The sequence below is a fragment of the Neolamprologus multifasciatus genome, chromosome 7 (assembly GCF_963576455.1).
Source record: "Neolamprologus multifasciatus chromosome 7, fNeoMul1.2, whole genome shotgun sequence".
In the NCBI taxonomy this organism is placed as follows: Eukaryota; Metazoa; Chordata; class Actinopteri; order Cichliformes; family Cichlidae; genus Neolamprologus; species Neolamprologus multifasciatus.
The window spans coordinates 35,746,353-35,769,004 of NC_140445.1; the positions used below are offsets into that span (position 1 = coordinate 35,746,353).

The following is a 22,652-nucleotide window of genomic DNA, read 5'->3' on the forward strand; positions in this document are numbered from 1 at the left end:
CAGGAGAGGGTTTTCAGGAAACACTGTTAAATGTTCAGTTTCTATGCCATATGTTAAAACAAGATCTAGAGTGTGATTAAAGTGGTGGGTGGGTTCTTTTACATTTTGAGAGAAACCAATTGAGTCTAACAACAGATTAAATGCCATGTTGAGGCTGTCATTTTTAGCATCTACATGGATGTTAAAATCACCCACAATAATTATTTTATCTGAGCTCAGAACTAAATTAGATATAAAGTCTGAGAAATCAGACAGAAACTCTGTGTAAGGCCCAGGTGGACGATAGATGATAACAAGTAAGACTGGTTTCTGAGTTTCACAGCTGGGGTGGACAATGTTAAGCATCAGGCTTTCAAATGAATTAAAAGTCTGTCTTGGTCTTTCATTAATTAATAGACTGGTGTGAAAAATTGCTGCCACACCGCCCCCTCGACCTGTGCTTCGAGATTTCTGGTAGTTAGAATGACTCGGGGGTGTTGATTCATTTAAACTAACATAATCATCCTGCTGCAACCAGGTTTCTGTAAGGCAGAGTAAATCAATTTGTTGATCAATTATTAAGTCATGTACTAACAGAGACTTGGAGGAGAGAGACCTAATATTTAATAATCCACATTTCACTGTTTTACTCTTTGGTTCAGATGTGGATACTGTATTGTTCTTTCTTTGTGATTGTTTAAGTTGTTTGTTGCTGGTTTTTAGTTTGTTTTTTGTCTTTTTGGAAGCAGACACAGTCTCTATGGAGATGGGTTTTTGGGGGGGTAGCAGGAGGAGAGAAGCTGCAGAGAGGCGTGTAAGACTGCAACTCTGCTTCCTGGTCCCAACTCTGGATAGTCATGTTTTGAGGGGTTTAATAAATTTGTCGATATTTCTAGAAATGAGAGCTGCTCCATCCAAAGTGGGATGGATGCCATCTCTCCTAACAAGACCAGGTTTCCTCCAGAAGGTTTGCCAATTATCTATGAAGCCCACATCGTTTCTGGGACACCACTCAGACAGCCAGCAATTTAAGGAGAACATGCGGCTAAACATGTCACTCCTGGTCTGATTGGGGAGGGGACCAGAGAAAACTACAGAGTCCGACATTGTTTTGGCAAAGTTACACACCGATTCAATATTGATTTTAGTGACCTCCGATTGGCGTAACCGGGTGTCATTACTGCCGACGTGAATTATGATTTTATTGAATTTACGTTTACCCTTAGCCAGCAGTTTTAAATTTCCTTCAATGTCGCCTGCTCTGGCCCCTGGAAGACAATTGACTATGGTTGCCGGTGTCTCTAGCTTCACATGTCTGAGAACAGAATCACCAATTACCAGAGTTTGACCCCCGGCGGGTGTGTCACCGAGTGGGGAAAAACGGTTAGACACATGAACGGGTTGGTGGTGTACCTGGGGCTTCTGTTTAGGACTACGCTTCCTCCTCACCGTTACCCAGCCTTTCCCCAGCTGCTTGGGGTCTGCCGGGGAACAGCTAGCGGGGCCTACGCTATCTTCGGCTGCACCAGCTACAGGGGCCTGGCTAGCTAAGGGTGAGAGCAGGGTGCAAAGCCGAGTCTCCAATTCAGTAATCCTGGCCTCCAGAGCTGCAAATATGCTACATTTGTTACAGATATCATTACTGCTAAAGGAGGCCGAGGAGTAACTAAACATCTGACACAATGAGCAAGAAAGTGCAGAAGGGACAGGTGAAGTAGCCATGGTGCTAACGGGTCGGCTACGAGCTAAGCTAGCGAAACAGTACAGAGACAGTGAGTGAATACTATAAATTAGGTAGTGAGTACACAGAAAGTGTGCTTCGGATGAAGCACGTGAAGATTATACTGTGAAAAAAGAATGTATTTAAAAGTTGTTAATTAAACTGCTAAGCAAATAAGCTACTCAGAAACACCACTGTGTTTGAGCAGGAACAGGAAGCGATACTATACCACAGAGTGAGCGAACACCAAGTGACAGAATATGATGTCACTTATTTATGTGTGGATGTTTAATAACAAAGAACACTAATGTATGTATGTAGAGAGATATAGAGAGATATCTCAATCATAATAATCTGACAATACTATAATATTGGCCATATTATATTTACATTACCACAGTGAGATGATTTTAGTCTCATGAACAACATTAGCTAATTGTTATTTACTAACTAATCTTGAAATGACTGTTCAGTACAGAAATGAAGTCCAACTATCATGTTTTACAGTCCCGTGGTCTCAACCTCAGATACTCAACTAATCAAAGTGATGTCATGACAAAAATGAATGGCCACCAAAACATTTTTTTCTCCTTCATTTCTGTCACACAATGCTGTATGAAACATTTCTCGTGGTTAGTGTCATGGTTGCTAGGCAACCTGAACAGCGCGATGAAGGCTAGACCGTCCCATTTCACAAGCCTCTCACTTCCGCACTTCTCGTACTTATAGTACGCGCTGTACGTAGTACGCGTAGTGTGCTTACTTCAAGCGTGCAGACCCTGAAATTGGACACAGCCTAAGCCTAACCTTGAAGAAATGTAGTGCAACAAACAATTATATGGCACACAGTCTGACGTGAATTGAAGATAAAGATGAACACCCGTGACTTTTGCTAGAACACCTTTGATGTTGTCTGCATGTAAATGCAAAAACATGTTTTTTTCTAAAGTCTACACTTTTGAAGGAGTTCTTCCAGAAGCTCAGTTTTGAGTCATCCAAAAAGCTGTTTATGTGTGGACGAAAGCCAAAATGCATAGAAAAGGCTAGGTTTGCCAAAATACCTGTGCACCTAGGGATGTAGCCAAGGAGTCGCCTCCTGCTGGCCATTAGAGTGAATTTGCTCAGTCTTCAGAAAGAGCCCATGTCCATGTTTTATATTCAGAGCAGCTTTTTATGTTTCATAATAATCACTGTACATGTGAACATTATTTAATACTTATTAGAAGATGAAAGCTTCATAATCAACAAGGGAGCCAGAGAGCTGAGGTCCTTTTTTTTTTTTTCTTTTCTTTTCTTTTCTTTTTTGTAGATCAACTGACCATGAATTAATAAACCATAAAGAAAGGAGAAATGTGGCACTGCCAAGGATGCTCATCTCCACTTTTCTTTGTCTCTTTCATTTGTTTTGCTTCTTTATGCCTTTCATGTGATAGACTGTGTTGATTTGCTGCTCGAAAGTCTGAGGCTAAATTATCCTCTGACAACCCTCCTCCGCCTTTCTCTTTTCTGTTCTTCTTCCTATACACGCCTGTCTGTCAAACAAGGGCTTCCTCCCCTTGTATTTGCAGGCTGTAAGTGTTTTTTTCCTTTTTCTTCCTATAGCATGCTTGGCAGGTAGGGATTTTTTTTCCTTTAGTCTTTGCACCAAACAGACTTTGACTCAGCGATGTGGGCACCTGGAAGCAGAAGGCCTAGAAGGCATTTTTAATGTCCTCTTGTTTTGGGGGAAACCTTGACATTTTGATTTTTCTGCACTTGTGTTTTTTAATATATTGCCTCCTTGCTCTCTCCACGTTTACAGGCAGAAGTCAGGCCTGCAGAATGGTTCTTTATTAAACTCTACTGCTTTGACATTTTGTGATTGGGTGCCATCTTTTTTTCTTTCAATTTTTTTCTTCTCTCTCTCCCTCTGTCTTTCCCCCCTTGTGACTGTGTGGGAGGAAAAGATGTCAGTTTTGGCACTTCAGTAGGACACTTCTGAAAATTTGGATTAATCTTTCTTTAATGACACAGCTAAATTGAGCCAGAAAATGATTAAAAATGAGTGTAGAATGTAAAATGTCTAAATCGTCCAAGAATTGCCTTGAAATTTTAACTGGAGCTGATTTTCCTTCTCATTAGTCAACAAACCAAGCTTATGAAGAAGAAATTAAATTCATTGCTACCTGTTGTTTTTGCTTCATGCATACTAGCACCAGAATAAATGATGTAGTTTTTAAAAAAAAAACCAAACAAGGTGCTAGTTAAATCTTCACCTTTCACACTGTCACCTTGCCTATTACAGCCTACTTGTTAATGTCTTAAACACTAGCTGGAATTTATGAGACATTTTTCCAGAAAATTATTTGCTCTAGGAGAGACTGTAAATATGGCCTGCTGAAGCTTCTGTTTTATGAAATCTGAATTTTTAGTCCTCATAAGTGACAACAACATTTGTACAACGTTAAATGTCCATCACGGCTCGGGCCATGAACACAAAAGCCACACATACCTTAGACTGTAATGTTTTGTTGCGAGTGGCATCCAATCAGAAGGCAGTTGCATCAAAGCGAATCATCCAAAGAAACCACCAAGTTGGCTAATATGGTCATTTGTAACCTGCTGTTAGGCTAACATGTTTTACCAAAAAAAAAAGTCTCAAAATGGTTAGTTTGTAGCTAAAACATTCATTATTTTATGTGTACGTTATTAACCATAATTCATGTCCCAGTGTGGCCTACGTCACATTAATGCTTAATTCTGTTTGCACCTTTTGTCGGTGGATGTGCTGTTTGAACAGCAGGTCAGCTTTAGTTTCCTGTGATAAGGGATAAGATCAATGCTGAAAGACAAACCCCTTGACATGAAGCATGCACATAAATATAGTTTGATTCAACTATCCACAAAAGCAAAATTTGGATGTTTGGCTAACCTACTGGCTAATAAACTAAAATAATTAATATACATTTAATTTAAGGCTACCTTAAACAGGACTTTTTTTCATACCAGTGCTAGTATCAATTCTCTTTAGGTTTCTTTCTTTATCAGTTTCACTAGTAATTCCTATTCAGCTTTAAATGTAGAAAAAAAGTAGGTCTACACAAATTTTCACCCTCAAGCCAACCATCTTTGAGTCAGAACGAAGTTCATAAATGGAGTAGAAAAAAGCATGTAGGTAACTCAGGTGTGCAAAAAACTTGTTAGAAAAACATACCAGCATTTATGAAAGGAACTGATAAGCTGGGAAGCAAGTCATCCTGATGGATCAGTGCAATGTGGTGCTGGTTCTAGATGGAAAATTGCTCTTGGTTTAGAATAAGAACAAAAACAAAACATCACTTTGTTTTTTGTGAACCTTTGGCAGACATGATATTCACATTCTGATACATCACAATGTTTTAAATGTTTTATGCTTAATTTTATTTATTCTTCAATGTTTTCGGAGTCTGTATTTGACAGCTAAGCAGCCTGAATCTTTGCTGGAAAAGGAAGAAGCAGATTACAAACTAATTGAAGCTTATTAATAATAAATGTAACCCGCAGCAGTGGATGTAGGGTATTCACAGAAATATCACAGTGTGTGTGTGTTTGCTTGCTGGGACATCTGTGCTTACTGCAAGTTTGTATTCTTCCAAGCTTAAGTGCAAGCTGCTGTGGTTATGAATCACATGACCTCCCTGCAAGCTTGCAAGAAATAAATCTGTGAAGCATAATTGCTTACTGTGTTTCTTTCATGGTGCTATATATCAGAAAATTGTCTTTAAGATCATGGTAATGATTCAGTCATATCACTGAGTCTTAGCCATAATAAATAGTAGATATGTAGTTAAATATGAACAGCACACTTCACTTAGCCTTCTGCTATAATAATTATTTCACTCTAAGTGTAAACAACAATATATTAATCATAATCTAAGAAAAATTGAGGTTGTATGCAAATACAGCAATATCCTGCCACAGCAATTGGTTCTTATCAATAATTTAATGAATCTGGAGCCTGATGTAGCATTCCTGCTGTCAGGCGGCATGTAGCGTTCTTCATTTCAACTTGAGTAGTTCTGTTTCACCTCCTACTTCATCACTTTGTGGTTAAAATTGGGGCGCTACGACCTGCAAATTGCCAAACATTACTTTGCACCTCTGCAAAGACATAGAAGCCAGTTTAATAGTATATTTGTGCCAAGATTGAGTATTTTCCCACTAGAATTTGTTTTCTGTCAGGAAGAACAATGAGATGTTTGTATTTGGAGTGGGAATGGCTAAGAATTTAAGATTTTTTTTTTTCGAATAGTCACTATTCGGGGCAAATTTCAAGCAATGTTTCAGCTGATATAAATTATATATACCAATAAACTATAAGATTAAACCACTTGCCTAATACTGTGCAGCCACAGGAACGCTGAATGGTTAAAGGACAGAGGAGGGTAGGAGATGTCCTGTGGCGTCCAGGTTTTCTAAGTAGATCTTTTCCTGTGGAGTGGGTAGATGCTATTATATTTGGTTCTTGGGGGTTTAAATGCTTGTTCAACATCTTGCAATTGGGGATGTCACGTTACCATACATAGGCTCCTTTTCGTTAAGGTTTGAAAGTTATTAAAGTTGTTTTCAATCACTCCCATGATGGTGGCAGACAGTTTATTTAAATTATTAACATTATATTTTCTTCAGAGGATGCGGACTGAAATATTAGGATGGGTAATGAGTAGCTTGCCAACATCACTACATTATTTACTTGTATGTATGTATGTATGTATGTATGTATGTATGTATGTATATATATGTATATGTGTTTCCCTTGGTTTTTGTTTGTTTTGTTTTTTTAATTTATTGTGGTGGAAGCAAAACAGCAAAAGTAAGAGGGAATTCATGACGATGTTTATGTGAAGCGTAGTTTGCTGCTTCTTTTGCTGCTGGTTCGGTCAATATTGTTTGGAGAGAGATCAAACTAACAGCTTCAGAATCAGCGCAAAAAGGATGTAAACACAAAGCGCGGACCCGCCGAAACATCGGAATCAGCGAGCTGTCGGCTTTCAGCCTTGACTGTGTCCGTGCGTCGGCTGAGAAAGGCGACATCTCACTGATTCTGATCCGTCGGCGGGTCCACACTTTGTGTTTACGTCTTTGTGCAGAATCTGTGTTCCTGCTCTCATTTACTGTTTTAGCTGTTTGGTGGTTGTTGAAATTTTGTGAGGTTTAACCTGAGATTCTGGCGTTTTGGGGAAAATAAATTTATATTAAAAACTTGATTCAGGATTTTAATGAATCGATATCACGGTAACCAAGCTAGATTTTAATCGATAAATCGATAATCAAAACCCTCCCCTACCCCTCAACTACTTGTAAGTTATGTTACTAAGTACCTTCAGGTTACTGCAGTACTTGTAAAATCCTTGCTGTGTCCTGCCTTACAGTTAAATAAAATGATAAGCTACTTGCAAAAGATTGCATGAGATATTTAGTTGACTCAATTCTAAGTAAAAGCCTGACTATGAAGAAGAACTTTCGAGTAAAGGTTATTTGAGATCAAGCATAGCCGATTTCTTATCCTTTTCAAAGTTGTAAGGGCTTTAAAAAAATTATTACTCCCTGCTATTCAGAGATGAGTTTGCTTGATGTGTTTGAAGGCTCTCCACAGCTCATTGTAGGGACGACTTCAAGAGAAAACAGTGTTTGTTTGGATACTGTGAAACCACAGAGACTTTGGGGGGGGGGGGACTCAGAGTGAATGTGGTTCAAAGACAAAAGAGGCGATGAAACGAATCGGGGCAGAAGGAGAGAGATGAGGTAGAAGAAATGAAGAGGGTGACGCATGAATTTGTTACGAGACATTAGGAAAAATCAAACAACCTCTCAATATCCAGTCAAATTACTTTTGACTGGTTACCTACATATATTATTGTCATAGTAGCAAACAAAAAAAAAATGACAGAAAAATGTCAGAAAGGTTCATGAAACATGATAATTTTCTTGGATTTTTCACTAATTTACGTCGTAACACCAATTTGCAACAAACTGCAGCAGCAATAGGCCTCTTTTCTCTGCAGGTGTCCCAGGTAAGCCATGGCGGGATCCTAGGAGCCAGAGAAATAAAGGACAGAAAGTCTTCTCCGTAGGTTGACTGCACTGTGGGGACAGCAACCCTAAATTCTAGTTTCATTATTTTATACTCTGTTGTCAAAATATATCTTTTGTGAAAAGGGTCTCCAAAGCTAGAACAAAAAATAAACTGTAGAAAAATATTATGCATTTTTTTCCGACACCACACGCCCTAACGGGAGTGAACAATTAATTTTGCAAAGGGGCTATATGAGAAAGTGGGACTGATGTTGAGGGCCCCAATCATAAATGGACTGGTTCTTATATTGTGCTTAGATTGCATATACTTATTCATAAAAACACTTTTCTTCCTCAGTTTTCTATTTAACATTCACACTTGATGCATCAGAAAACAGCTTGGGGTTAGTATCTTCCCCAGTGATATTTGACATGCAGACTGGAGCAGCCAGGGATTAAACTAACAGCCCTCAGATTAGTAGATGACCCGCTCTACCTCCTGAGCTACAACCACCCAATTCTGCTGAGGACCATTTTGATCTCTTTAAAAGCGTGTTGGTGCAGCCTTCCACAACGGCACCAGTTTCTCTGGGCCCCTCGGGGGGAAAATGAATTGTCCACTCTGATCTACTGACTGTTTACAGAGTTCAACCCATGTAAAGAAAGCTGGTTTAATTGGAGAAAAGCTAAAATGGCTTGTTTCAGATGGAGAATGTATGGCTGCACTAAAAATCCACTATAAGATAAACAAGAATGATTTTGACCAGGTTCCCACTATCAGTAAAATCAATAAAAATCAATCAATCTTCTGAGCTGAAAGTCTTTCAGCTCTTCATCACACCATATATACACCAAAAAAGCTGGTGTAGCACACATAGCTGTGCTCTGCCGTCATTGTTCATCTGATATCATCACCATTAGAGGTGTAATAATCACCTAAATCTCTGGTACAATTTAATACTTTATAGTTTTTTAATTAAAAGAATAAACAAGTGAGTTAAAAAATTAATTAATTAAAAACATGGAAATTAAACACAATGGAGATATTTCCTGCTCATTTTATGCTCCATATTTTTAGTCTGGGCTCAGCTAGATTAGCTGATGCAGTGTTTACTGGTGGAAAAGTCACTTGATCTTTTTCCTTTGTTTATTTTTTCTTCAAAATATAGTGATCTACTAATGAACAGATGACAATGAGCTACACCCCTTGGACTGCGTGCTACGTCTGAAAAGGGAAATTACTGATCTTTTACAGAAATAAATAAAATGATGGCATAAAAGAGATCCTCGGTGTCCTTTTTTGTTTTGTGGAATCTTAATGAGCACAAACCAACAACCTGCTCTGAGTGTATATCGTACGTAGACTGTGTGGAGCATTACTCCACGGCATGGGGAGTGAAAACGATGAGCGAGAAAGACATAAAACCGAGGGAGGGAGAAAAGGCTAGTTGCCTGGTGACGGAGGCAGAAGGAGAGGAAGGAGAGAAAAGGTGAAGAAAGGAGAGAAAATGAGGAGGAGGAAGAGGAGGAGGAGAGGAGTGGAGTTGCTTCCAAGTGCAAAGAGTTACTGATCACGATGCTACATCTGTTGCTGCCATCCCTCCTACTGCGCTCTCTCTGGCTCACTCAGGATGAAGAAGAGGTTTCGGCCCTCTGTCTTTTCCATGTTGTATCTTTGGGAAGGATTTATGGTTTTTATTAGCCATAATTAGTGCTTCCAAATTATTTATTTATTTTCCTGCGTTCTTCTGACTGTAGTTGGATAGCGTTTACAAAGGCTGGCTTAGGATGTCCAGCTCCAAACGAATGGCTGTGTGTAGCAGCTAATGCTCATGTTCCTCTTCCAGGTTCCTATTTATTAACGTTCCACATTAACAAAGTCTCTTTCTTTAATGTGTTTTCCACTCCTACCTTCATTGTCGTACATTCATTAAATACTCAGTGTCCACTGTTACGTGAACTAAGATTCACATACAGAAATCTGAGAAGTGCAGTCAGATTCATTCCCCTCTGTGGAATGTAGGAGCATTATATTTTTTGCTGAGGTCATATGGAGTGGATTCTAGTAGGAGTTTATTCATTCTCTAGTATGGACGGATCACCTTTTGTGAATATCAAAGTATATTTGTGCTTTTACTCTTTTTATCCTAGGCGCACAGTAGCCCCACCCACCTGCCATTCAAAACTTCTGCTTGCGTGGGGCAGCCAATCAGAATGGGTGGATGAACTTAATAGAAAAGTAGCTAAAATGGAATATTTTGGACTGAGGGTGAACCAAGACCCAGTGTAAAGCAAATGAGGATTATTTTGAACGGTGAGTCCTGAAAACCTAGTCTAGTATAGTTCATGAATTTAAATTTAAAAGGTCTACGTAAACATGGATCAGGCCACCTTGAACTAGTTCCATTCTAATATCAGACTCTAGTAGGGCTGGGCGATATGGCCTAAAATTCACATCCTGATATTCTTTAGCTGGATGGCGATATACGATATATATCTCGATATTTTTTTTAAAGCCATAAAGTAAGAACAAAAAGAGAGTTCTTAGTCAAAGCTGTGTCCCAAATCTTGGGACTTTTGTGCATGAAAAAAATTACTCAGAAATAAATTATCAGCATTTATTAAATAATAATTCTCCATAAATAAAATAAAACAATGTTGTTTTTGTGCATAACAAAACGCTCACAATTGTGCAGTCAAAATGTAAATTAAAAGACGCTGAGCATAATAACAAAGACAGACAGATTTCGCAGCTGCTCTGTTCCCAAGTTTTACTGCGTGATTGACAGCCTGGAGTTTGAAATCTGCTTCGTAACCGTGTCTCTTACAGGTGCCATTTGTGGTCCTTATACGCACACAATATGGTAATATTATGTTGAAGCGCAGTACGTATCACTCTGCGAGGCTCCAGACTACGGTAGCCGTAATGCTCCAACAATCCATCAAGCGGTGCGGCTTCGTAGTTTACCAAAGTCGTACTAAAGCATTTTTGACAGATTGCTGAGCGCTGTGCACCACATAAAAGCGGTTTGTGATCAGTAAGCACAACCAGAATTCATACAGAAGGCACACTGTCGATTTTTGAGAAAATGAAAGGATTTTAGTGTAAGGTTATAGTCCGAAAAATATGGTATATGACTTTTGTAAGGTAGTTTGTTTCGGGGCAGGAGGCTGGGAGACTTCGCTGTCTGGGATACAGCACACAGTTTCACGCACTCTTCATTTTGCACTTTATGGTGCTGTTGTAAATGGCGAAAATACTAGTAGTGCTAGCTGCACGGCGTTAACAAGGTAACCGCTAATGCTAACCGCAGCGCTAACGCGTTGACGTCGTGCAGCCCCACGCTTGGGGCAATCCGCGGTAACTCGTTAACGGAGATTTGCCGCGTTAATACAGTTATGGCATTAACGTCATTTTAATGAGAGTAACGCTGCAGCACTAAAATAGTAATCTCAAAATGTTTTCTTTTTACCGACCAGCTCCTCTTTGATAGCTGCCGTGTCCATCTTGTCAGTACCTGCAGGTGATGCGATGCGGGAGGGGGAGTTGTGTTCAGTGAAGGAGAGAGGCCGTGTTGCCAACTCCTCAGTAAGGAAAATCGCTATTGGTTGTCCAAGAAGTCATTGATGATGTCATTGCCTAATTTGCATAATTGGTCATGCTAATGGAATTGTAATCTACGTTGTTGGAGAGAGAAATAACATCGTGGAAGAGACACAAAGTGAGTAAAAAACATCCTAAATACATTTAGAGTTTATTTAGAACTACAAATTAAATTTCTTTTAGCAATTATTGTTTTTCTTTTGTTGTTGTTTTTTTTATGTCACAATTCCAACCCTGCTCCTTTACCTGGGCTTGGACTGGCAAAAGTGACCCAAAATAGGCACTCTGGTGGAGTTACTTTGTGTGTGAGTGTGTTTATAAGTAGTTTTAAACCTTGTGATCCACAAAACAGCATAAGAGTAAAAGAAGAACTGACTGCGTTACAGTCAGTGCGGGAGCAGTGGCTTCGCTCATTCGCATTTCATTTGCAGTTTGGACGCATAGGTGTGAACATCGACATCTAGTCGCTTTTTAGAAAAAGAAGTCGCTAAGGGGGAAAACTCGCTAAATATAGCGACAAAGTCGCTAAGTTGGCAACAGTGGAGAGAGGCGAGGCGGAGTAACATTGCGTAGAGACAAAAGTGGACGAAAGAGAGACAAACTTGCGGTTCCACAAGTATAATTATAACGTAACATAGACTATATTGATATAAACGATATTGTCACATCTCTTATCTCGTATAGAAATATATCGATATATTTAAAAACTTGATATATCGCCCAGTCCTAGACTCCAGTCTTGATTTATTGTGATGTAACTTTAGAATCGATTTTCAGAAGTAGACTGACTCTGGCCAGAAAAATGATTTCGAGCTGATATTTAAAAATCTTCCACGTGATGCACTCAGGTATACTCAATCTCCTTCTATGGCAGCTGACTCCAGCCCCCAGGTGACCCTGAACTGGATAAGTGAATGAATTTGATTTGAAAGTGATATTTGACACAATACTGCTCATTCTGGTTTTGTCATTTTCTGTCCTTCACATCCCTCATCTTTTCTTTCACTTGTTTCTTTTGTACACTTCTTTGTCAATTTCAGTTTTGTGGCTCTCTTTCTGCTCTTGAACTTTTCTTTCCTGTGCTGATTTTGTATTTTCTCTCTCTCTCTCCTGTGAATCCTCTGTTCCCTCTTCATTCAGACAACCTATGCTTTGTCTCACTTTTTTCTACCTTTTTTTTTAAACTTCTCTTCCTTTCCCTCGCCTTTTCCTCACCTGCCCTATTAGCACTCCTGTTACATCATCTGGTCTTTCCTCTCCCTCTCCTCTTTTTTCCCCCCTCCTATTTGTCTTGTCCTACTAATTCATCTCTTACGGAGCCTTACGGGAGAAAAAAAAAATTAAGACGGACTTTTGCGAGATCTCGCAAAACAAAGGCTTGACCTCCCGTTAGCTTCGAGATGGTGGGTGTCAGATCTCCGAAAACGTCGGAACACTTTTGCAAATATGTAATGTGTTGTATACCGAGCACATATTTGACGTTTACACAACTAAATTCACGCCTCAAAATATCTTAAAAGTTTATTTTGTGACCCAGAAAGAGTAATATTACAACTAAGTAGCTGCCGCCATTGATGGAATTAAACTTTTGCGAGATCCCGAGTTTGTTTTGTGAGATCTCGCAAAACAAACTTGGGATCTCGCAAAAGTTCATCGTAATTTTTTTTTCTCCCATGTCCCTTGTGGGGCTCCGTAATCTCTCTTTCCTCCTTGGCTGCATTTAAAAAAAATAAAATAAAAAATTTCCTCCTCATTTGGGGCTCTTGACTTGCTGAAATTCAGCTGATGGGACTTTTAGTGTTATCGGGCAGACTTAAACACCTCTTCCTCTCATGTACATGCACGCCATTAGTAGAGAACTACTGGCAAATAACTTCATGACACACACAAGAGCAACAGCAGCTTAAGGCATTTCATAGTCCTCAAGAAATCAAATAAAACTCAAAGTAGACTGCAGCACTTGGGTTTATATAATCCTAAATTGTTCCTTCTGTATCTGTTCTTCATTCTGACTGCTAAATGCTAACACCACAGTGTTCAACACACACATACAAGCACTCTGCTTGAGGCTAGGCTCATACATTTTTAACTGCACTGCTTACTTTTTTGTTGTTCTTAACCACTTCCTTCTTAAGTAAAAGGTCATAGGGTTTTTTGGACTGATGAATTGATGCTAATTAATGCAGAAGAGGTTTTTTTTTTTTTTTTCCAAAAACTGATACCATCAACTGGCTGTGAAATTGCCAGAAAAAGAGTCGAGACTGTGTGTCTAACCAGAACCTGTAGTGTTTTTCTGAATGACTCATGTCTGTCAGCAAATGTGGAAATAACCTGAAATCGAGAGAGTTTCAGAGTTTTGTACTGCATAATAAACTGTTCACTTTAAGCCCAAGTCTAGCAGGTCTACAGACTCATTTGTTTGCATTGTTTGTGTGAAAGATGCTGTTGCAACTGCAGACACTTGCTAATTAAACATCAAGCCAAATGCTAATTTCCTTCAGGATAAATAAAGTATTCTGATTCTGATTCTGAATACTGCAACCTAATCAGCTTCAAAGTAATGTTTTAAAATTCTTTGGTTTCAGTGCTAAGACACAAACTTTATGGTCTCTGTTTCTGGTTTGCATTGCGCAAATGTTTGTAACCAAGATCACCTACTTGACAGCAAGCAACCTCCTGCATCCAGTGACTTGTGGTTGCTGCTTAATAAATATGTAAAAAAGCAAACGTATAGAAAAGAAGATGGGTTTACAAACTGATGTTTCACGCTGGTTTGTGAATGTCTCCTTTTGGACCTTTTGAATTGAATATTTTGGTCGTTGTAAACCTGACAAGTCAAAGGATTGATTGGACTGAGAAACTGAGTGACAGTCATTTAGAAGGTAACCATGCCAATAATCATATCTGCTGTCTTGTCTGTTTCACTCTCAATGGAACCATAATTTACAAAAGGAGCTCATGCTGTATTTAATAAGATGTAAGACTAGCATTTGAGACAAACTTACCAGCAAAGTATTCATAGAGTTAATCGATGGAGTGAGTATTAGGCTAATTTTCTTATACACTTCTATAGAATCTGACTTCTCTTTAACTTTAAGTTTTAAGGCACTTACACACTGACACAACTTTTCACAACCAGAAGCAGTGCTCGTTCTCTTAAAATCAAATCATGTTTGAATTGACGGGTAAGAAGTCTGTTAAATAGCTCCTTTACAACCTCAAAGCCTCCTCGGGGGAGCATGCCATTCAAACAGTGGGAGAATGTGGGAAGAAAATTTGCTGGTGTGAGTGGCTCATTAAAATCCCTGCTTTAGTCTGTGGAGACACTGCGGAGTATAAATCGTAAAACTCAGACACCTGTCAGTGCTCTCTTGCCTCATAAACTTGAGATGGTTTATTATGATTTTAGGATAACCACTAGATGACTAGAAAATAATACTTTAGCTATTTTGACCTAAAAAATCATCAGCAAAGTGTTATTGAGGTATTAAAGTCAGAATTTTACTACCTGACTTCAGATGAGTTCCCACCTGCTGGCCATTAGAAGGAATGCAGGTTTAAGACAAATTTGCTCTGCCTTCACCTTTGACATCCAGAAAAAGACATCTGTTGTATACAGTCGGTTTCCATTTGACACCGCGCTTCTCAAGCTTTTTCTCTCCAGCTCCACCCTCAAAGCCAAAACATGTTTGCACCCAATGTAATGCTATTTGCTATTATTATCAGTCTCATGCCATTAATGATTAAGAATTTGTGGTGAATTTTAGTGAAATAAAGGTTAGCATAATAACATTACGCATCACTTGTTTTTGTTCCCTTTAAAAATCAGTTCACCTGAAATCAAATCTATATTTGCCCCGATCATCTACGGCCCATTTAGAGACTATGCCCAACCAATGGGAGCCTATAGTTTGACATTTGTAACATTGGATTATTTTAGATTAGATTAAATTCAACAACCACATCTGGTCAGACTCTAAGCCTCGTGATGTACATGTGCTGCCATCTAAGTTTGATAAAATTACCAAATAACATGACTGACTGTTAGCTGCTTCTTATATTCTGAGCTAGAGTCACACAGATTAATGAAATGTCACATCTAAAAAGCATACAATTAAAATAGTTTATTTTTCCATTCATCTTTCTTTAACACAAACTTTATTTTCCTATTTATAGTTTTGTTTTTTTTTCATGAAAACTTTGATAAACCTTAAATAGTTTTGTCAGGATTATGACTGGCATATGCAGAATATTTAATGATTTAGATATCCAGTCTTTTTATTGAATTATCAATGTGCACATGTATTATCTATTTAACTGGGGAACTTTTGGATCCATCAAAATGGCTTTTGTCTTGTTTTGGAATGAAACTCTGCAAAACACTGTTAATATGAAGAGTTTAAATTGATAAAAAAGTGTAAATGGACCATCGATTGCTGATGTTATCATCACAGAAAACCGTTAAACTAAACTTTTCCATTAATTTATTGGCAGTTCACAGCAGCGTTAATGTAAGAAGGAGCAAGGTATTCTCGTTACATTAGTGATTGCTATTTCTGCTGACTCTACAAGAGCCTGACATTACGTCAAGATGTTTAGCAGTCACATTACAATGGTGTCCTTTGTGCTGGCAAAACAACCATGTGAGTTCTACCAGCGTGTCTGAACAAATAATGCCTGTTGTGCATAGTTCGGGAGAAAGTGTTGTGTTCAGACTTGGCATGTTGGTCTCATGTAAAACATCTCATGTTAGATGCAAGATGAGTGTCTTTCCCCATTCTTAAATATATGTCAAAATGAGGGTGGGTGGGGGCAATTTTGTCTTGCAAAAGTTCTTGCGACTTTTGAATAATTTTCTAACAGCTGTGTTGATTTTTTTTTCTTCAACTTTCTTAAAGACTCTCAAAAACAAACTGCAGAGAGGAGTACATTCAGAGATCCAGCTCTTCTGGTCTGTGGTGCAATCATAGATCTGGCTGTAAGATAGGGAGGTGGTTTTAAGATTTAAAATACACTAAGTAATATTTACATGAACTAAATGGGTTGAGATGTTTGTCCAAGCCAAATTTTCAGAATCTGGAAAACATCACAAGACCACTATTTCTACGTCATGCAAATTATTTGCAATCATTCAAAGGGCTGTTAGTTTGACTTAAAGTAGAGAGAACTTGCAAACCAACATTGTCCTACCTGGAACCAACCCGCTAGCATGGCAGAACCCCAAGAGCATATCACTCTCCATGTTGAAAAATAACACATAGTGGTACACAGTTAATTTCATGTAATACCAAAATGTCTTGCCAAAGTGTCTACACATATCCAAGTTGTACTACTAACAGGTTGCACTACTAACTTTGCCATTTTGGGGTTTTTTTGTTTTTTGTTTTTTTAGCAAGAGGGCAAAATTTGTGTTTTTAACAGGGCACCCTTCGCCCGCAAGCTGTCAGATTGGTTCAGTTTGTAATAATGACTTGGTTGTTGTGTTTTGCTGAGTGTCTGTTCCTTGATTTCACATCTTTAAATAGGAGAGGACATCCCTGCAGTGTTTTAATGTGACTGTAATAGAGACTGCATGACTGACCCATTGTTTTCCCCTTTCCATCTACTTACCAGTTGGTCAACAGAAATTTCAGTATAGTAATATTCAATTCAATTCAGTTTTATTTTTACAGCTCCAAATCACAACAACAGTCACCTCAAGGTGCTTTATATTGTAAAGTAGACTCTACAATAATACATACAGAGAAAAACCCAACAATCATACGACAACCTATGAATAAGCACCTTTGCAACAGTGGGAAATAAAAAAAACCCTTTTAAATGGAAGAAACCTCCAGCAGAAGCAGTCTCAGGGAGGGGCGGCCATCTGCTGCGACCGGTTGGGGTGAGAGAAGGAACACAGGATAACAGACATGCTGTGGAAGAGAGACGGAGATTAATAACAAGTGTGATTCAATGCAGAGAGGTCGATTAACACATTGTGAGTGAGAAAGGTGACTGAAAAGGAAATACTGCATCATGGGAATCCCCCAGCAGCCTACACCTATTGCAGCATAACTGGTCCTGGTCACCTGGTCCGGCCCTAACTATATGCTTTAGCAAAAAGGAAAGTTTTAAGCCTAATCTTAAAAGTAGAGATAGTGTCTGTCTCCCGAATCCAAACTGGAAGCTGGTTCCACAGTAAAGATGACCTTCTTAAATGTTTGTCATTAAAAGCCTTGTTAATATTAATAAATGGATATATGCATTTTTATTTATTAATAAAGTTGACTTAATAGTTTATATGACAATCCTATATTATTTGTGGTGTAACACCTTTAACTAGCTCGATATCAGATATTAGCTCATACAGCTATTTTTTTTTTCACCTTGTTACAAATTTACATTAATGTAAAATATATTTTTATGCCACATTTTCAGTAATTATTGATATTGTGATTTCTTTTTACCATTATGTCCATGTCATGAAAATTAAATTGGGACATTTGTGCACTGGTGAAAATGCTGCTGTCATATAATGAGAAAATTTCCTTAAATCATAAACATATGCAACTAACCATATAGGTGGAACTTGGAGATGGGGGGGGTTCTTGTTTCAGTATTGTAGTGTAGACCTATGACATGTTCTAGGTTGACATCATGTCTCCTAGCAACACCATCCGAGTTTTCAGTCATCTGTTTTACAGGGAAGCTCCCCACCCAGAGGCTCTACACATGCTGTTTCTACAAACGGGCTCAAAATCCTTTTTTTTTTTTAAAAAAAAAAACAACCTAAAAACCTGCTGTTGGACGAGCATATTTTATATTTTCTCATGAAAATGTGAGGGCAGAGTCAAACTTTGGTTTTGGTTGGTGACATAAAGAGGGTCTGCTGCACGCCTGACAGAGATGTTTGAGGTAGATTTGATTGGACAGATAAAGACCTGGGGAACGGTTTCTGCTGCAGGTTGCAGTAATATTTGAGACAGCGTCTGTTTTGTGCCAGACTTTTATGGAATATAGTTACACACATGCACACAGACTCACAGTATCCTCACCGTTCTGTTGTCAGAATTGATAGTAGTAATTACTGCTCTGTGACCAGTGGACCCTGTTAAACTGATGCTAGCTGTTTGTGCGCCTTTTCTGTGAGCTTTGATGCGTACTGTGAACCCATTTACATCTCGGTGAAAGCTGTGTGTCATTATTCCGTACCACTGAGAGCCATCCAGTACATTGACAATTAATTTTTAAGAGCTACTTTCTGGTCCACTGGGAATTGTGGGAATTGCTGTCCTCGTCTTGAAGCCTTTTTATGCTTCATGTCAAAGTCTTAGCAGATTGGTTTTGACCTGGTTCCCTGGTTTGACCTTTTCACATTTAGCGGAAGGATATGGGTTTATTCCCCATCGTGTCTGTAGACAGAATTTAATACCACATATTAAATCTGGAACCATCCAATTAATTTTTAAAATCCTCTGTAAGAGCATTTGTTGCTGTTTTTGGCCAAAGTTAAATTCTGACATTGATCCACGAGTCAATATTCTTAAAAACATGTTGTATACATAACCTGTAAGAAACAGCTGTTGTAGCACAGGGCATTCTGTAAAGTAATTTATCATTCTTGATAAATGCATTTTTCTTTAATACTGTAGGAATTAATCCATTTTATACATTAAATATAAACAAAAAGCTGCTCTACATATTTATAGTATGCTACAGTATTTTTCTATTAGTCTCCTTTTGAGCATTATTTCTAACAACGTTCAATTGTAAAGATCTAAAAATCCAGTAAAATGCACTGACCACAACTGCTATATTTGGCTATAGATGGCTATACTTTGACGCCAATCTAACACATAGGGACAGGCAAATCACCATACTCACATTCACACGTACGACCAAATTAGAATCACCAATTGCGTGGGAAGAAGCTGGGGTATCTGTAGAGAACCCACACAGGCTCATAGAGGACATGCAAACTCCATACAGGAAGCCCCTAGCCCAGTTTGGATTCAAACCCAGGATCTTCTTGCTGCATTATGCTCTGTTAAAAAGACTCTGCATCTCTCAACCAATATATCGGACTCTGAGCTTTAGAATCAGAATTAAGTAAAACTGGTGCTCCAGTAATCCGATTCAGTGATGTGAGAGTTTGTCTCGGTGGCTCTATTGTTTGGTGCAGTGGCCTTTTATGTGTCAGTCTGGCTTCAGTGCATTTTCTTATTAAACAAATCATGTGGAGAAGAATAAAAAGGCTGAACTATACATGACATAAAGTGATGTCACCCCTGCTACTTCTGCCATATTGACTTCCAATATGAGTGAGACTACTTTTTGAGTGCCTTGTAATGTAATTGTTAGTCACTGTTCATACAGCACTCGTATCAGCATGAAATATGAAAAAAAAAAAAAAGCAAAGCAGGCTATTGATAATAAGGCCATTGTTCTGCCAGTTGGAGCGGAGGCAGCATCTACCTTATTAAATAATACAAAATCCATCCATGCATTCATCTGTGCATCATTTTCACCATTTTCACCATTTTCATGGGGCACACAGAGATGTGTGGAACCCCCTCTCCTTGGACTTCCAGGGAGACACTAAAGCATTCTGAGATATGTAGCATCTTGTATGTGCAACCCTCTTTTAGTCACTACTGACAGTTTAGAATAGAAGATGTTGGAAATGCTTCACACTAAGCTCTGTTTTTATCAAAACACAGCGGTACAGCATCTGCATCGCTGTAGATGCTTGCTGGGTCTCTGAAGCTTTTTGCCAGAAGTCATGGCCTTCCTCTGTAGATGGAGTCTGCTCAGTTGTTGTGGAGATGAATTAGTTTACTATGAAAGTGAAGCACAGAATTTCACAATAACAATAGACTGTCCTTGGTGTAATTTGTCAAAAAAAGAAGTTTCTTGAAGTATTGTGGGCAGATGAGACAAAGATGAGTCAGCCTGCAAACCAAAAGTGTGTAAATGCCCAGCAAATATTTTGATGCTGAATAACCATCATGTATTCTAGGCTTAGTTGAAAAATAGATGTAAAAGGAAAATTGTGACATCTTTGCAAATGAGCATCCCTTCTGAACACCCCTGGATGTTTGTGTATGGCAGTAGGGTTGTTGTTTTTTGTTTTTTTGTTTTTGTGTGTATTTTATTGGTTAGACCAGCGGTCCCCAACACCCGGTCCGCAAGAGTTGAGGCTCGGGTGTGAAATTTATGGTTTTCTGGGTTTTTATCATTAACTTGGTTTCCCCGGGTCTTTTCCGGTGTTGTAGTTGTGTGTGTTATTTTGAAAAAAATATTTACACGTTACCATAGCGACCAGAGAGCATTAAGGGGCAGAGAGGAGGATGTTACTCTCAATGTTGTTGGTGCATTTCAGAAAGACGCTGCTAATAAAGTTACATAATTACACAGTGAATTAGTGTTTATTATTATATTTACAAAATCCCACAGTTTTTGTCTTGGTCGTATCATTTTATTTTGTTGTATTTATCCGCAACACCAACAGGCCGGTCCATGAAAATGTTGTCTGACATTAAACGGGTCCATGGCGCAAAAAAGGTTGGGGACTGCTGTTTTAGAGGGAAAAAATACAAGAAGTAAGCACTGAGGAAGCTGTGAGGGAACTGATGTTGTGCATAGTGAAACAGACTTTATACAGATAAACAAAAATAACATGAATTTATTTTGTATATATTTGCCTTAAATGTCTATCATAAAGAAAGCAATTTATTTATTTATTTTTTTTTTAACACACTGCCTGACCAGACCACTGCGCAAATGTGACAATGGACACATCGGTCACGTTGACCATGTTACAGTTTTGCATCGATGTTTGTTCAAACTGTTATTGCTGAGTTGCCGAGTCCCCGCTTAATTTAAAATCGTGGATGCTGTTCCTGCGTCCCAGTGTTTTCAAGTATTTACTGCATTTGAAGGACTGAATCCTAAAAGTCGTGAGCAAGAAACTGATAATCAGAAGTGAATAGGATTTCATAACAGATTCTGACTTTTGACGATTAGATTGAAATGATCTACAGGGTGGGCCATTTATATGGATACATCGTAATAACATGGGAATGGTTGGTGATATTAAAGTCCTGTTTGTGGCACATTAGTATATGTGAGGGGGCAAACTCCTCAAGATGGGTGGTGACCATGGTGGCCATTTAGAAGTCGGCCATCTTGGATACAACTTTTGTTTTTTCAATAGGAAGAGGGCCATGTGACACATCAAACTTATTGGTCATGTCACAAGAAAAACAATGGTGTGCTTGGTTTCAACGTAACTTTATTCTTTCATGAGTTATTTACAAGTTTCTGACCACTTATAAAATGTGTTCAATGTGCTGCCCATTGTGTTGGATTGTCAATGCAACCCTCTTCTCCCACTCTTCACACACTGATAACAACACCACAGGAGAAATGCCAGCACAGGCATCCAGTATCTATAGTTTCAGGTGCTGCACATCTCGTATCTTCACACCATAGACAATTGCCTTCAGATGACCCCAAAGATGAAAGTCTAAGGGGGTCAGATTGTGAGACCTTGGGGACCATTCAACTGGCCCACGACGACCAATCCACTTTCCAGGAAACCGTTCATCTAGGAATGCTCAGACCTGGCACCTATAATGTGGTGGTGCACCATCTTGCTGGAAAAACTCAGGGAACGTGCCAGCTTCAGTGCATAAAGAGGGAAACATATCATCATGTAGCAATTTCAAATATCCAGTGGCCTTGAGGTTTCCATTGATGAAGACTGGACCCACTATCGTTGTACCCCATATACCACACCAAACCATCACTTTTGTTGTTCCAACAGTCTTGGAGGAATCCATCCAATGTGGGTTAGTGTCAGACCAATAGCGGTGGTTTTGTTTGTTAACTTCACCATTCACATGAAAGTTTGCCTCATCACTGAACAAAATCTTCTGCGTGAACTGAGGGTCCTGTTCCAATTTTTTTTTTGCCCATTCTGCAAATTCTGTGCGCCGATCTGGGTCATCCTCGTTGAGATGCTGCAGTAGCTGGAGTTTGTAAAGGTGCCATTTGTGAGTAGCTAATATCCGCCGAAGGGATGTTTGACTAATGCCACTCTCCAGTGACATGCGGCGAGTGCTATGCTGTGGGCTCTTGCTGAATGAAGCTAGGACAGCCACTGATGTTTCTTCATTAGTGACAGTTTTCTTGTGTCCACATTTTGGCAAATCCAACACTGAACCAGTTTCACGAAACTTAGCAAGTAGTTTGCTAACTGTAGCATGTGAGATGGGTGGTGTCGTAGGGTGTCTTGCATTGGAATCTGCTGCAATGACCCAGTTACTGCGT

At 38.9% G+C, this 22,652-nt stretch overlaps 1 protein-coding gene and 1 long non-coding RNA gene across 2 annotated transcripts in view; both read left to right on the forward strand.

The window, feature by feature from the left end:
* rab27b (RAB27B, member RAS oncogene family) overlaps positions 1-22,652 on the forward strand; it is a 76,560-nt gene that overhangs the window by 15,640 nt on the left and 38,268 nt on the right. The gene's annotated exons all lie outside the window — the stretch shown is intronic.
* The window catches only part of LOC146514693 (uncharacterized), a 332,360-nt gene that overhangs the window by 15,355 nt on the left and 294,353 nt on the right, over positions 1-22,652 (forward strand). The window contains exon 2 of the long non-coding RNA XR_014875058.1: positions 1,951-22,566. This is a non-coding gene — a long non-coding RNA (uncharacterized LOC146514693). The remainder of the gene's footprint in view (positions 1-1,950; positions 22,567-22,652) is intronic.